General features: G+C 43.0%; 1 protein-coding gene across 16 annotated transcripts in view; it reads left to right on the top strand.

Annotated features, from left to right (window-relative positions):
* The window catches only part of ATP2B2 (ATPase plasma membrane Ca2+ transporting 2), a 396,907-nt gene that overhangs the window by 158,437 nt on the left and 226,027 nt on the right, over window positions 1-12,443 (top strand). The window contains exon 1 of one of the 16 annotated variants that reach the window (XM_077786060.1): window positions 9,970-10,099. The exons of 10 other annotated variants lie outside the window; for them this stretch is intronic. The gene's annotated coding sequence lies outside the window, so the exon portion shown is untranslated. 5 more of the 16 variants (XM_077786055.1, XM_077786056.1, XM_077786063.1 and 2 more) reach the window with 5 other exon arrangements.

Raw genomic sequence — 12,443 nt, 5'->3', positions numbered from 1 at the left:
CAACAGCAAATTTTTTTAGTTCCTCTTGCTGGATACACAAGTCAGAAATGGTGTTTTAAAATAATTCCTTGGGTTGGTTCTATGAGGCATAGAAAAATGTGCCAGAATAAAGTTTATTGCCTTGTACTGGTTAAACATTTTCTTCCTAGAGATTGAAATCCCTGCCTTGCTGCTCTCGTGCTGATTCTGCAAACACACCCAGAGTCTTTCACTGCTGGAACACCAGTGCAATCACTTTCCCTATTCATGGTGCCCAAACAAACCATGTGTTTAGGTTTTCTCATAAACCAGGAGAAAATAAGCCAGATTTTCTTACAAGTGAGGTAATCTTGCTTTTTGCAGACAGTGATTTCAGCATTTATTATTATTTTTGCCTTCCAGGAAACACAGGATCCAAAACTTGTATAATTAAATATCCCGGTGTAGACTCTTGAATGATGTCATATTTCATTTGTATAATTCATGCTTTTCCAGTGGGCTCCTTAAATACCATATTGAAGGATTTTAGGTGGTCCTTCATAAAACCTGGCCATCTTTCCTTCCAGGGCATTCACTGAGTTTCTTTCCTCATCTGGTTTACAATACCTGCTTTTACATCCATCAAAATTATATCCTCCAAGAGAAATTAACTTCTTCTTTTCTTAATAATGTGATAGACTTAATTTCTGCATAATTATATTTAACTTAGTTTAGACTGAGAGGAAGAAAATGATGTAAAATAAAGTTCTGTTCTGTCAGATTTTTTTGTAATCCTGCAGGGAGGAAGAAGAAGCATCCCAAAGATGCTTTTCCAACTATTTTAGAGGATATTATTTTAAAAGTAGGAAACATAGAATTCCGAATGATGTTTCATTATATATTTTATTATTTTATCTCTTACACATATTATGATCTTCTATTGTTGCTCCTGAGCTGGAATTAATGAAATGGCAAGAGGGAAAAAACCTCAGTGGGATTTAATTTTACGAATAATGTGCTGAGGGTTCTCATCACTACTTTATCTAAATATAACAGTGTGAGCATCTCTGGTGCTGGTGAATTAGAGGATGTTTGGAAGCTGCAGCAGCTCCCTGGAAACCCAATTTTCCTCTCCACAAATCGAAGTTAGGAGTATTAAATATAATTAATATGGAATATCTGTGTTTAACTGTTTTATGGTATGTAAGCACAGAACATTTAGATGTCTTTAGTGAACTAAGTCGAGGACACGATGCAGGACTGCACAATTTATTTTTATCCTCAAGGTCAAGTAACATCTTTGAGCACTGACATCAGTGTTCAAGAAATATGGTTCCCTTCAAGGTTAGGAATTTCCCTGTATATATTATATATGTACACAAGTATATGCATTCCTGAGTATCTTTTTCCTTGGGCTTTTGAAAATAAAAGCTGCATATTTTTAGAGACTGGAATGTCTGACTTAGGGAGCAAAACTCCAAGATACGTAACAGAGGTATGAAGTTGATCTTTGTAGGACAGTGCTGTGTTAAAGAAAAAAAGGTTATTTGTATAAAGAAATTAAGGAATCCTTCTAAATATGGGAATTCCAAGAAGAAATGTGGATTAAAGTAGAATTTGTGCTTATCTGATGGTGCTGGACACTTTCAAAATTGCTGAGCTGAAATGGCAGGTAAATTCTTAATGGTATTAAATTATCAGCCCATGCTGATAAACCACCTTGTAACACTTTAAAGAAGAGAAAAAAAAAGATGCTCTCCTGGATTTTACTGGTTTACAAGTGCTTCAAACTCTCCCTCTTATCTTCCCTTTTTTGGAGTGATTTAAGCAAGCTTTGCTGATTTATTTTCTCAACCTCCCAGTGAGGCTTTTGTATTTATTCACTAGTAAATTATTTTTTTTTCCTCTTGATTATTTTCACCCATTATTTCTGTTTATGGAGATCAGGATGTGTATGGTTGATCAGGTGAGGGCAAGGAGGAGGGGGGGTTTCTGCCAGCCTTCGACAGGAGGAGGCTGTTGGGATTTTATCACTATAATCTGCTGGTTTATTACTGGACATTAAGACATCCAAAAGATTTATTTGGAGCAAAATCCTTGCTAAGAGATCATGTCTGTGAGTTACCCCTGGAAGAGGGGGACGGTGATGTTGGTAAATCAGATGGAGGAGTTCTGGATGAGGCCTTGAGTTCTGGGCTCTGGAATTGGTCCTGGAGCACTTCCTGGTGGTCCCTGTAGCCCTGTGGAGGGGAATTTGGCTGGGTTTGGGATGGGAGCTGACAAATGACCCCCAGTGAAATAAATAACCAGACTTTTATTTCCCCTGCACAATGCTGCATCCTGTTCTCAGTGCCTAAAACAAATTGTTGCTGGTGCAGAAAAGAACAATTCTGGCTCTGAAGAAAGGGAGGTAAAAATGCAGTCAATAAATCTCCCAAGTTGTAATTAGGATATCATTCAAACCTCCCAGGCTGTGCTCTCTGGTAGGTTAGACCTGGCTGTGACCCAGCCATGGCCAGGAGTTGGGTTTAGTGCTCCTTGAGGCTCCCTCCCAGGATATTCTGGGATTCTGCAAAGTAATGACTGGTTCTGGGTCCTTCTGCTTGGTTTTTTGGTTCTTGCATTTCCTGGCTCCTTTATGGGGGATAGGTATTACTGTGCATTGTTTGCCCCTAAATCCTTTCTTGGCACATTTCTGACCAAACTAAATGAGTTGTGGTGGGTTTTTTTTGTTTTCGTTTGAGGTTTTTTTAACTCTTCCTGAAGGAATGGAACATTTCCTCTCAGTGAGGAATCTGCAGCCCATCAGTGTTCTTGGAGAAAGATATTTTTAAAATAATGGACAGTTTGAAGGGTTATTTAGCTAAGGGAAATACTATAAAATGTGTCAATTTTGTTTGGATGTTTGAGTATTCTAGACTAGATATTGGTGGAGGTTTTTCCTCCAATAACATTTTTGTTCACATGTTCACTATTCTGTGCTGGACAGACTCTTTTACTCTACAATAATGTTTTGGCAGGACGTAAACTCAATTGCTTCAAAAAGTTCTGATATTTTGGCAAAATGTTGATATCTATTGTTTCATAGTGTTTCATCTGGGGTTAAGGAACAGCTCATGGATCTTCAGGACATGGCTCAGTCTGGAAGCCAAGCCTGACACCCACCTAATTTTCATTTAAAGTGTATTTTTATTTCCTATACCGACTATATTTATTGCAATAACATTTGGGTCTTGTATTTAGTTTAATATTTAATAATGTGAATAAGCATTTTTTGTGCAAATTATATGTTGCACCTCTAAGTAAATTTTCTATAGCAATAATTCTTGAAGGTTTCTTGTTGTAAAGCTCATTCTTTGCTGAAGAATTTGAACATTTATTTCAACTCTAGATACAATTGTGAATACAAATTCTGAGTTCTTATAGGATAATATTTATATCTAAAAGCCAAAAACAGCCATTGTGATAATTTCAGATCAGGTTTGACTCTATAGTTTCTTGAACCCTAGAACTGGCTTTTGTAAGAGTTTTTCCCAGATGTTCCAGTGGGATTGAAAGGTCTGATTTATTGAAGTTCACACATTTTTTGTTTGTTTTGGCTGAAGTGGAGCCATTCTGTCAAATGCTGCCATGCAGGGAAGGACAGGACTGGTGTGGAACACTTTGGGCTGTACCGGTATGTTCCAGCCAACACCAGTGAACCTTTCCAAGGCCCTGGGACCAGGCTGACTTCCCACACAGGTGGGGTGGCACTGCCAGCCCGGGTGACATCAGCAGAAAACAAAGTGAAAACAAAGGTTTGGCTAAGCTGGAGGTTGTGGCACAGGGAAGGACATCTGAGGTTCTCAGTGATTTGTGTGATGGGTGAGCTCCATTCACCCAGAGGAGCACCAAGATCTGAGTGGCTTTGTGACCCTGCAGCCAGGAGAGCCCTGGGGCTGGGCTGTGAGGACACCTCTTCAGGAGATGCCTCTGGGGTGGCCCTGAGATTCCCAGGATGTGGCTCTGAGCTGTGGGGACACCTCTGCAGGAGCTGCCTCTGGAGGAGCTCTGAGATTCTGGAATGGGGCTGTGGGGACACCTCTGCAGGAGATGCCTCTGGGGTGGCCCTGAGATTCCCAGGGTGTGGCTCTGGGCTGTGGGGACACCTCTGCAGGAGCTGCCTCTGGAGGAGCTCTGAGATTCTGGAATGGGGCTCCAGGCCCCACTGGGAGCTGCCCCTGTGTGCACGTTCCTCCAGGGCACAGATACCCAGGGCTTAGCAAAGCTTAACAGGTCAGCCTGCTTTGCCCACTAAGCTAAACATAGCCTTTTATCTCATTATATTGGGAAAACCCTCTCCTCAACACGAGGCAATCACTGCAGGTGATTAATTACTAGGAAGTGTGTATGGGAGTTGGATTGTTTGCTGAGATATCAGAATTCACTTTTTCATAGTTTGTTAAAATTCTGTTATACCATTCGAATTGTTGAGAGTGATTGAACCTTGTCACACCATTGTTTCCCTTTATGTTAATAATTTCACTTTATTAGAGTAATAAACAAGGCTGATCCAGGCTTCCATTTGGAGCCATTTGACAAAAATGCTACAATGGGAGCTACTGTGTCAGTTAATGAGATTTACAGTCAGAAGATGCAGGTATGTAGGAAAAGTCCATATATTGAAGATTGAAAGCTTTAAGTTGTGAAAGGAGTGTGCATTTCCTTAATGATATTTAATAACAGTCCATATTTGTAATTTAATTCTCTGTTATTATTTCTTACTGTCTAATCTGAAATATGACTGGAAGGGTTGAGCAGTTTCAGTAGAACAATGGTGTGTTTCTTCTTTCAGGTGCAGTCCAAGGTCATGGTGTGACCTGGCTGTGTAAAGGGGGTACTTGAGCTTCACATCTACACCACAGTCATACACAATTTCATGGCAAACGATGCTCCTTCAAACACACCCTGCTGGGGATATTCTTTCCAAAGGGAAGAGGTTTCCTGTACAGAAGTTTAGCAAATAAGAAGGAAAAAAAAACTTTTAGAACATTGTGGTAGTATTTGGCATCAGTGATATCAGAAGAACATACTGAATCAAAATTCTGATTCCAAACTCTGGTTTTGTCTGAGAGAATAGTTTTGATGCAATAGAAGAAAGAGTCCATGTAACCCATCTACCTGTGAAAAGTTTCACCCCTATTTCCAACCATCCTTCAAAGTCAAGTTGTCTGAAATCTGCAGTTTGGTATGAGCTGATGTGTCCCCTATCAATTGTACAATCGTATAATTTGAGTTTAATTGACTTTGGATTACATTTCTAATTTCCATCAGGACCAGCGATATGAGGCTGCAGGGGGAGAGTAACATTCCCTTCCAGAACCCAGGGAAGGGAATTCCTGTGCTGGAAACCACAAAGGACTGGAGTCTGCCTCCCAGTATCACTGTATTACGTTAAGTAAACAGATTAATGCTGGAAGGCAGTTGGCACAAATTCTGTTTTGAGAACTGGCAGTTTATGGGGTTTAAAAGCCCAGAGAATGAAAGGGGGATTCCTTTGCTGCCTATCCACAGTTCCCAGAAGTTGTGGCTCACTCACAAGGTTGTTCTTCAAGGCTCTTGTCAGGCCACTCTATTGGTTGGTCTAAGATTTGTTCTGAGTGTCAACAAATATTTTCTCTCATCTGCATGTGAGATGGCAGATTCTGTCTGTAAGCCAAGTGGGCTGAAGGCTGGTATAAGACAGCTTTTGTATTCTTAGGCCCATCTTAGGCTGTTGAGAAGCTGTTTTCAGCAGTGGATTCAGATTTAGCTGTGTCAGATATTGCAGGTCCTCACTCTGGCTAGGGCAGATCCCTTTGGAGGAGCCTGCTGAGATGCTTCTCTGTCTTTGTTGTGCTTAGACTGTGGCAGTGAGCTGGGTTTACATAAGCTCTACTGGAAAGCTCAGGCTAATTAATGCTTCTTCCTTAGTTTTTTGGGTTTTTTTGTTGTTGTTGCAAGAGCCTAAAGATTTCTCTTCCTTCTGGGGTGATCCTGGGAGCCCGGTGTTGTTTTCTGAGCTTTAAACCTGTGGCAAGGAGGGGACAGCAATGGCAGCCCAGCCTTGCAGGCACCTGCTCTTTGTGGGCATGGCTTTTAGATGGTGAAAGAAGAAAAACTGGGATATTCGTAGATATCAGATGGCAGAGATTGAAGGGGAGGGGGGAACTGCAGTTCTGGCTGGCTGGTAGTTTTCCTTTCAGATATTGAGAAAGTTGGGATGCTGGTCAAGGAAGTGAGCTGATTGGAGCTGCAATAATTTATCAGTCCGAGTAAGTGGTGATTTGTACAGGAAAATAAATGTGGCAGATAAAATAAAGAGTTCAAGGCAACCGTGAGCTTCTGAGGTTTGAATCACGCAGCAAATGGTTGGGCTTGGGTGGGAGCTCTGGGGCTCTCCCAGCCCAAGCCCTGTGCCTGGATTAACTGCAGAACTTCCCCCAGCACAGCCAGGTGTGCCCAACACCTTCTCCCAAGGGCAGGGAAGGGTTAACCAAGCAACCAGCTCTGAAGAGCTGTAATTTAAACTCGGGAATACACTGACTTTATAGTTAGGGAAATTGAAGCACAGTGGGATCAAGTGACCTACTAACATCTCCCAGTCAGGAAACAGCAGGGCAAGTCCTTGAATGTGACTGTTCTGAGGTCCCTCTCCTCCACTCCTTTTATTAGGTCGTGTTGCTTCCCAGGATAACAACATGTTTGCACAGTTTGGGAGCACAAGCTGTTTCCTTGCAGAAATATTACTGCTCTGTGTTCCCAAACTGGAGAGACACCGAATCTGAAAACAGATTTAATTCTTGTTTTGAAAAATGTAGCAAATGAGGTTTAAAAATATGAGAGGCTGCCAGTCTGCTGTTCTAGTTTAAGTATCTGGGCTGTGATTAGGAAAATATTAGAAATCTGCTGCTGTTTTCCAGTGCTGTTCCTCTGATTGGACAACCTCACTGCAAAGGAGGTCTTGGTCCCCAGGATCCTGAAAGAGGAATTAAAATTATGTTCCTGTGTTTCCTGTCATTAATTATCTCATAAAGACCTTGAAATGTGCTTGTGATGTCTATCACCAGCACATACGGAATTAAAGTTTTCTCCAAAGAGATTAGGTAGGGTCTTTTGCCTCCGAATACAAATTGTCAGTTGAAGTTTTACTGGGGAAACAATCTTTTCAAGTTGCAGTTCAAGCTCAACAGCGAAAGTCTCATTCCTTCTATATCTTGTAAGCACTGTCGTGTTTTTTAAACTTACTCCCAAAGAGCATCCTTCTATTTTCCATTCCGTTTTTCTGCTCCATTTCCACTCCTTGCCCCCAAGTTAAGGTGTTAAATTGTTTTTCTGTCAAAGCTAAATAACATGCTGCTGGATGCTTTAATAGGCATGAAGATGTGCTGACAAACCCTCATTTCAGATGGTATCTTGCTTTGCCAGGGCTTTGCTATTAAATTTGATGATGAAATACCTCAAAAAAGCACCAGCCAACGGTGCAGCCATTTTGAGCTGCACGTGCTGGAAGATGGGTTGGAAAATGTTAATATTTTCACAGTTGTGTCCAAAAAGTAATAACAATAAACCCCCCAACCCTTTAAATTCTGAGCCCAGAGTGTTCCTAGAGGTGCTGTTTATTGGCTGGCCCATTTCTGAGGGTGGAATTGCTGGTTTTAGCTCTGGTTGGAGGGCACTTGCTGTGGGTAGCAGCTATTCCCTGGGACTGTGGTCTTGTAATTTTGCGGGCAGTGAGCAGGTGTCAGCCTGGAACCAGAGAATTCCTGGTCCTGTCTCAGCAGTACTGGGGCTCAGGTTTGGGCCATTTTCTTAAGAGTTTTCACTTGGGAGCTTTAAATGAGGGCAAACATGAGGTTGCCTCTTTATTCCAAGCCAGGGCAGGCTCCAGCGTGTGCACGAATCCAAGGCTTGGGAGCTCAGCTCCCACTCCAGGATTTGCATTTTTAGGATGGAGATCAGCATTAATGCTTGGCCTTGGCTGCAGGATGGCAGCGTTGTGGTGGAGGTAGAAGCAACACAACCCTGTGAGTAGGCTCCAAACACACCTCCCAAAATCTTCCTGGCTTGTCCATCTCCCCACATGGTCTGGGGCTTTGGAGGCCTGCAGTGAGAGAGCACCGGGAATATCCATGTGCAAACTTGGTTGGATTGGGTATATAATGAAATGTTCAAACTAAATTTTTCCTTCCTTTTTGAACATTCTTTTAATTTTTTCTCCTTCTCTTATTCCCTTGCCTATCCTCTTACTTAAAAAATAAGAATTCGAGTTTTTTCTGATATAGATCCTATGATTCTGTCTCTGCCCTGAAGTTTCTGTAGTATGACACAAAGTCTTTGAGAGCAGCACTCCTCAAACTGGCAACAACCAAATGTGTGGAACAAGTTTTTTATGTTGTACTGAATTTCTTTAAGCTAGTCCTCTATTCCTTCAGGAAAGAGAGATAAATAAAAAAGACTTCTTTAATATATTTTGGTACTGTGTCAATCAACCTTCTCTATTGCTTTTCAAATTATCTTCAAAATTTATATCAAAAAAATGAATGTCAGTAACCAGATAATTGCAGATGTCTCAGTATCTTCCTGCTTTTCTGACAGAGCAGTAGAGGTCACCAACATTTATGGGTCTGGGACCTCAGCACAAGACATTTAACTGGAGCACTGCTTTGTTCAGTGCTGGGATTCAGTTTGAGCTGCACCACAAACTCCTCAGAGCTGCAGTTTGTACTGAAAACTTGTTCTGAAAAGGGGACACGTCTCTCTGCTTAATATAACCCAAAGTCACTGCATCTGGTGTCCTGGCATGCATGTAATTGCCTGTAGCTTCCTAATGATAAAGGCAGTCTCACATGAGAAAATTCTGCATTGATCCTAGTCCTGATTTAAATTTTACTTCGTTAAGAAAAAATTGATCAGCATAGATAAAACTCCTGATCAATGATCCCAGCACTTTTTTTTTTTTTTTTTTAAATAGCTTCCATTTTGGTGCAGTGCAGACTTTTGGTTTAACTGGCTGAATTGATATTCTGAGCAGCGAGTAAGGCAGGATGACAGAGCATCAGCACAGCTACTCCTGTTATTGCTCAGGGTGGTGCTCCTGCCCACCCTGGCCAAGGCACAGGCAAGCCATGAGCCACTGCTCTCCTAGGATGCTACAGAATACATCCCAACTTTTATCTGTGCTGTTTTACACATTCTTCCCAAAAAAAAAAAAAAAAAAAAAAAAAAAAAAAAAAAAAAAGTATGTGTTCAGTCACTCACAGGATTGAACGATTTGAAGTAGGGATATTGAAGTTGTAGTTTGGACATTGTACATGCACTGATCGCAATTTCCTTTGAAAAAATTTAAACTATTACATAGAAAATTTTCTGCTTTTCAAAGGACTGATGTCTCTCTCTTATTTTTGGTGTTTGGGTTTGTTTTGCACTGCCATAACACAGTATTCTATTGGAAAAGCCTTTTACATTTCTGAGTCCTCTATGTGCTAATAATTCAAAATAGCAGACACATCATAACAACTCAGAAGGGTGGTAAGAAGCTGTAGATAAAATGCAGTGATTCCCCAAAGTGCAGGGCTGTAAGGAGGAAGAAGAGAAGGGCAGAGAGCTGCTCTGGCATGTGTGTGTGGTTTTACAGCACATGCTGATGTGACCAGATCAGATTAAACGGGGATATTTCACTGTTCCTCCTTTACGGGTTTGGATTTCTGGCAGGCATGGCAAGGACACAAACACAACACAAACCCCATAGCGCTGCAAGGCTTTTTTTTTTTTTTTTTTTTTCCCCTATTTTCCTTAGAATCCCCATTGTTCTTACATAAACAGAAAGAGCAGGGGAGGGCGAGCGAGCCGGATCTTTGCAGAGGGTGATTATGAAGTAATTTGCAGCACGGACACGCCGCCGTGGCGGGCTGTCAGCAGCGGGCACAGCCCGAGCATCGCCGGGCACTGCGGGCTCCAGCCCCGCCGCATCCTGCGCCTGCTCGGGGGTGCCGGGGATGCGCCGCTCCCCGCGCTCCCCGCGCCCCCTTTCCTCCACCACCTTCCATCCCCCCCTTTCCTCCTCCAGCGACAGTGATAGGACTTGACAGCCCTTGTCCTTGAAGGTTTCTCCCGTTTCTGAGTAAGTGGCATATTCCTGGTCGCTTGCCATCTTCCGTTTTTGTCATTATCCCAGGGGAAGCGTTAAAAAAAAAAAATCGCAAACAACAAACATGGTGGTTCAGTCCATATTTTTTTTTTTTAAATTATTATTTTTTTATTTGTTTTGGTTCCTTCCCCCCCCCGTGCCGCGGCGGGGTGTCCCCGCGGTGCGGCGCGGTGCGGCGCGGTGCGGCGCGGCGGCGGTGCGGGGATGCTGCGGGCGCAGCGCGCTGCCTCCCCGGCGGGCGCTGCCGCGGTGGTACGGTCTGCAGAGCGGCTCCGCGGCCGCTGCGCGCCTGCCCGCGCCCATGCCGAGCCCTGAGCCCTCCGCCCGCTAGCCGGGAGCAGGTTGCGCTGGGGAGGATGTCTTAGCCAAGTAAGTAGCGACATCCACAGCATGAGAGCAAATAATGGTGGTGGTGGCGGTGATGATGGTGATGATAATAAAAAAAAAAAAAAAAAAAAAAAAAAAAAAATTATTTCCCCTTTCCGTTCCTGAGCTCCTTTATTTGGCATTTTGGCTGCCGGGGAAGGCGCGAGCTGATGGGAAGATGATGTGGGGACCGGGGCTGAGTGATGCATTAGGTTTTGGTTCGTGCCCTGGGAATCTCTGCAAAGGTAATGCTGCGACTCGGGTAGATTATTCTGTAAGGTCAAAGAGAAACTGCATAGCTAAAAGGCTCTCTTGCATCAGAAAACGTTTTCCGGGCTTCGGTAGGTTGAGAATTCAGCATGATCTCGTTTTTGAAACGTATGGGCTTGATTTTGATTAAATCAGTTCTTTAGTGATGAGGAAAACACGTGGATGGGATTTTGCTTTTATCATTGATGGTAAGAATCGGATGTGCCTTTTTTTTTTTTTTTTTTTTTTTTTCTTTCAGAAGCTCACATTTCACTAAAATGTGATCAGTACACTTTGACTGTTCTATTTTTCTACTTTAATGACCTCTTATGATAGGCAAAGCTATTTCATGCTAGAAAAATCTGTAATCTTCAACTGGGTCCCTTTATAGAGCTGTTTATAGTCTTTCAGTGCGTTTGTTTGAAAGTAAAGGGCATGCAGGTTAAAACCCCCAAGCATTGCCTTTGTATTGAGATGGACTAGAAAATAATGTGGAAGAAACAGGGAATTTTCTGTAATTCCTTCTTACCGTGCATGGTGTTTCCTGTGGGAAGATGGGGAAAGGATTTCCTGAGATGTTATGGTATAATAATTAAGACTTCTGACAGATAGACTTTCATTTTCATTCATTCATTTATTTATTTACTTAACCAAAAGAAGAATCGGCTCCAAATCCACGGAACGCTGCGTGGAGAAAAAGCTTTTGGCTGTCCGTGAGGCATCCAACGCTTTAAGAGAAAAGCTGAGATTACGGGAGTCATTTCCGATTATGTAAAGGGAGATTCTGTGCGTTTGATCCGTGCCTGCGGCGCTGGCAGCTCCTGTGCCCCGCGCTCCGCCAGCGCCGGGCTCTGCCCCATCCTCCCCATCGCCACTTCAGGCTGCTCCTAAGCGAGTCTGGGCGCTTCCCTGAGCCTCGCACGGCGCTCCCAGGGCTGCCAGGCCATGGCTGGGGGCACCCCTGGCGCTCCCAGGCAGCCACGAGAGGATGCTTAGCCCGCTGCTCCCGCTCCTTCTGCAAGGTGAGTGCTCAAGGGGCTCCAAGGGAATGGCTCTGCCTGCGGGATAAACCGCTTCCTTTTCCATCCCTGCTCCACAGGGTTGCTGCTCTTTGAGCCCCTGGTTGCTTTCTGTTGTGGGGTTGGGGAAGGATTGCGGGGATATTACACAAGTTGGGGTGTCTGGAGGAGAGCCGGCACGTTTAATGTGGGGAAATCGCGCTTTTATTGCTGGGATCTGAGGTTGATGTCAGGTATTTGTGGTATGAAACTGATACCGGGGGCTTTTGCCAGTATTTGCTTAGAGAAGGGATTACAGATCGAATTCATAGTCCACATGTTTGTTTTTTTTTTACTGCTGAGATGCATTCCTGATTAGCATTTAATTTGTGAGAGGTCATCCATATGCATGACTGGCTCTTGTACCTTGCTCTGGAATAACTGTTTGACTCAGGTATCCAGCAGGTCTTTGATCACAGACAGCTTTTACTTTGTTCATGCTCCTCTCATTTTAATCCAAATTGCTACCTGTGAAGAGGTGGTTCACATTTTCCCTGTAGTGCTGGTAAAATGAGTAAGTTTGTGAATAAGGCAATAAAATAAGGCTTGTGGATAAGTTGTGTAGAGCAATGCAGCATTAAGGTTTTTCCTTTTTATTTATTTATTTTTTCTCTGTCTGCCCCCTTTTCATCCTTTTTGTGTAT

This window comes from Lonchura striata, chromosome 12 (genome assembly GCF_046129695.1).
Source record: "Lonchura striata isolate bLonStr1 chromosome 12, bLonStr1.mat, whole genome shotgun sequence".
Lineage (NCBI taxonomy): Eukaryota > Metazoa > Chordata > Aves > Passeriformes > Estrildidae > Lonchura > Lonchura striata.
The sequence above is the reverse complement of the archived record's forward strand: the minus strand, read 5'-3'. Positions and strand labels throughout refer to the sequence as shown.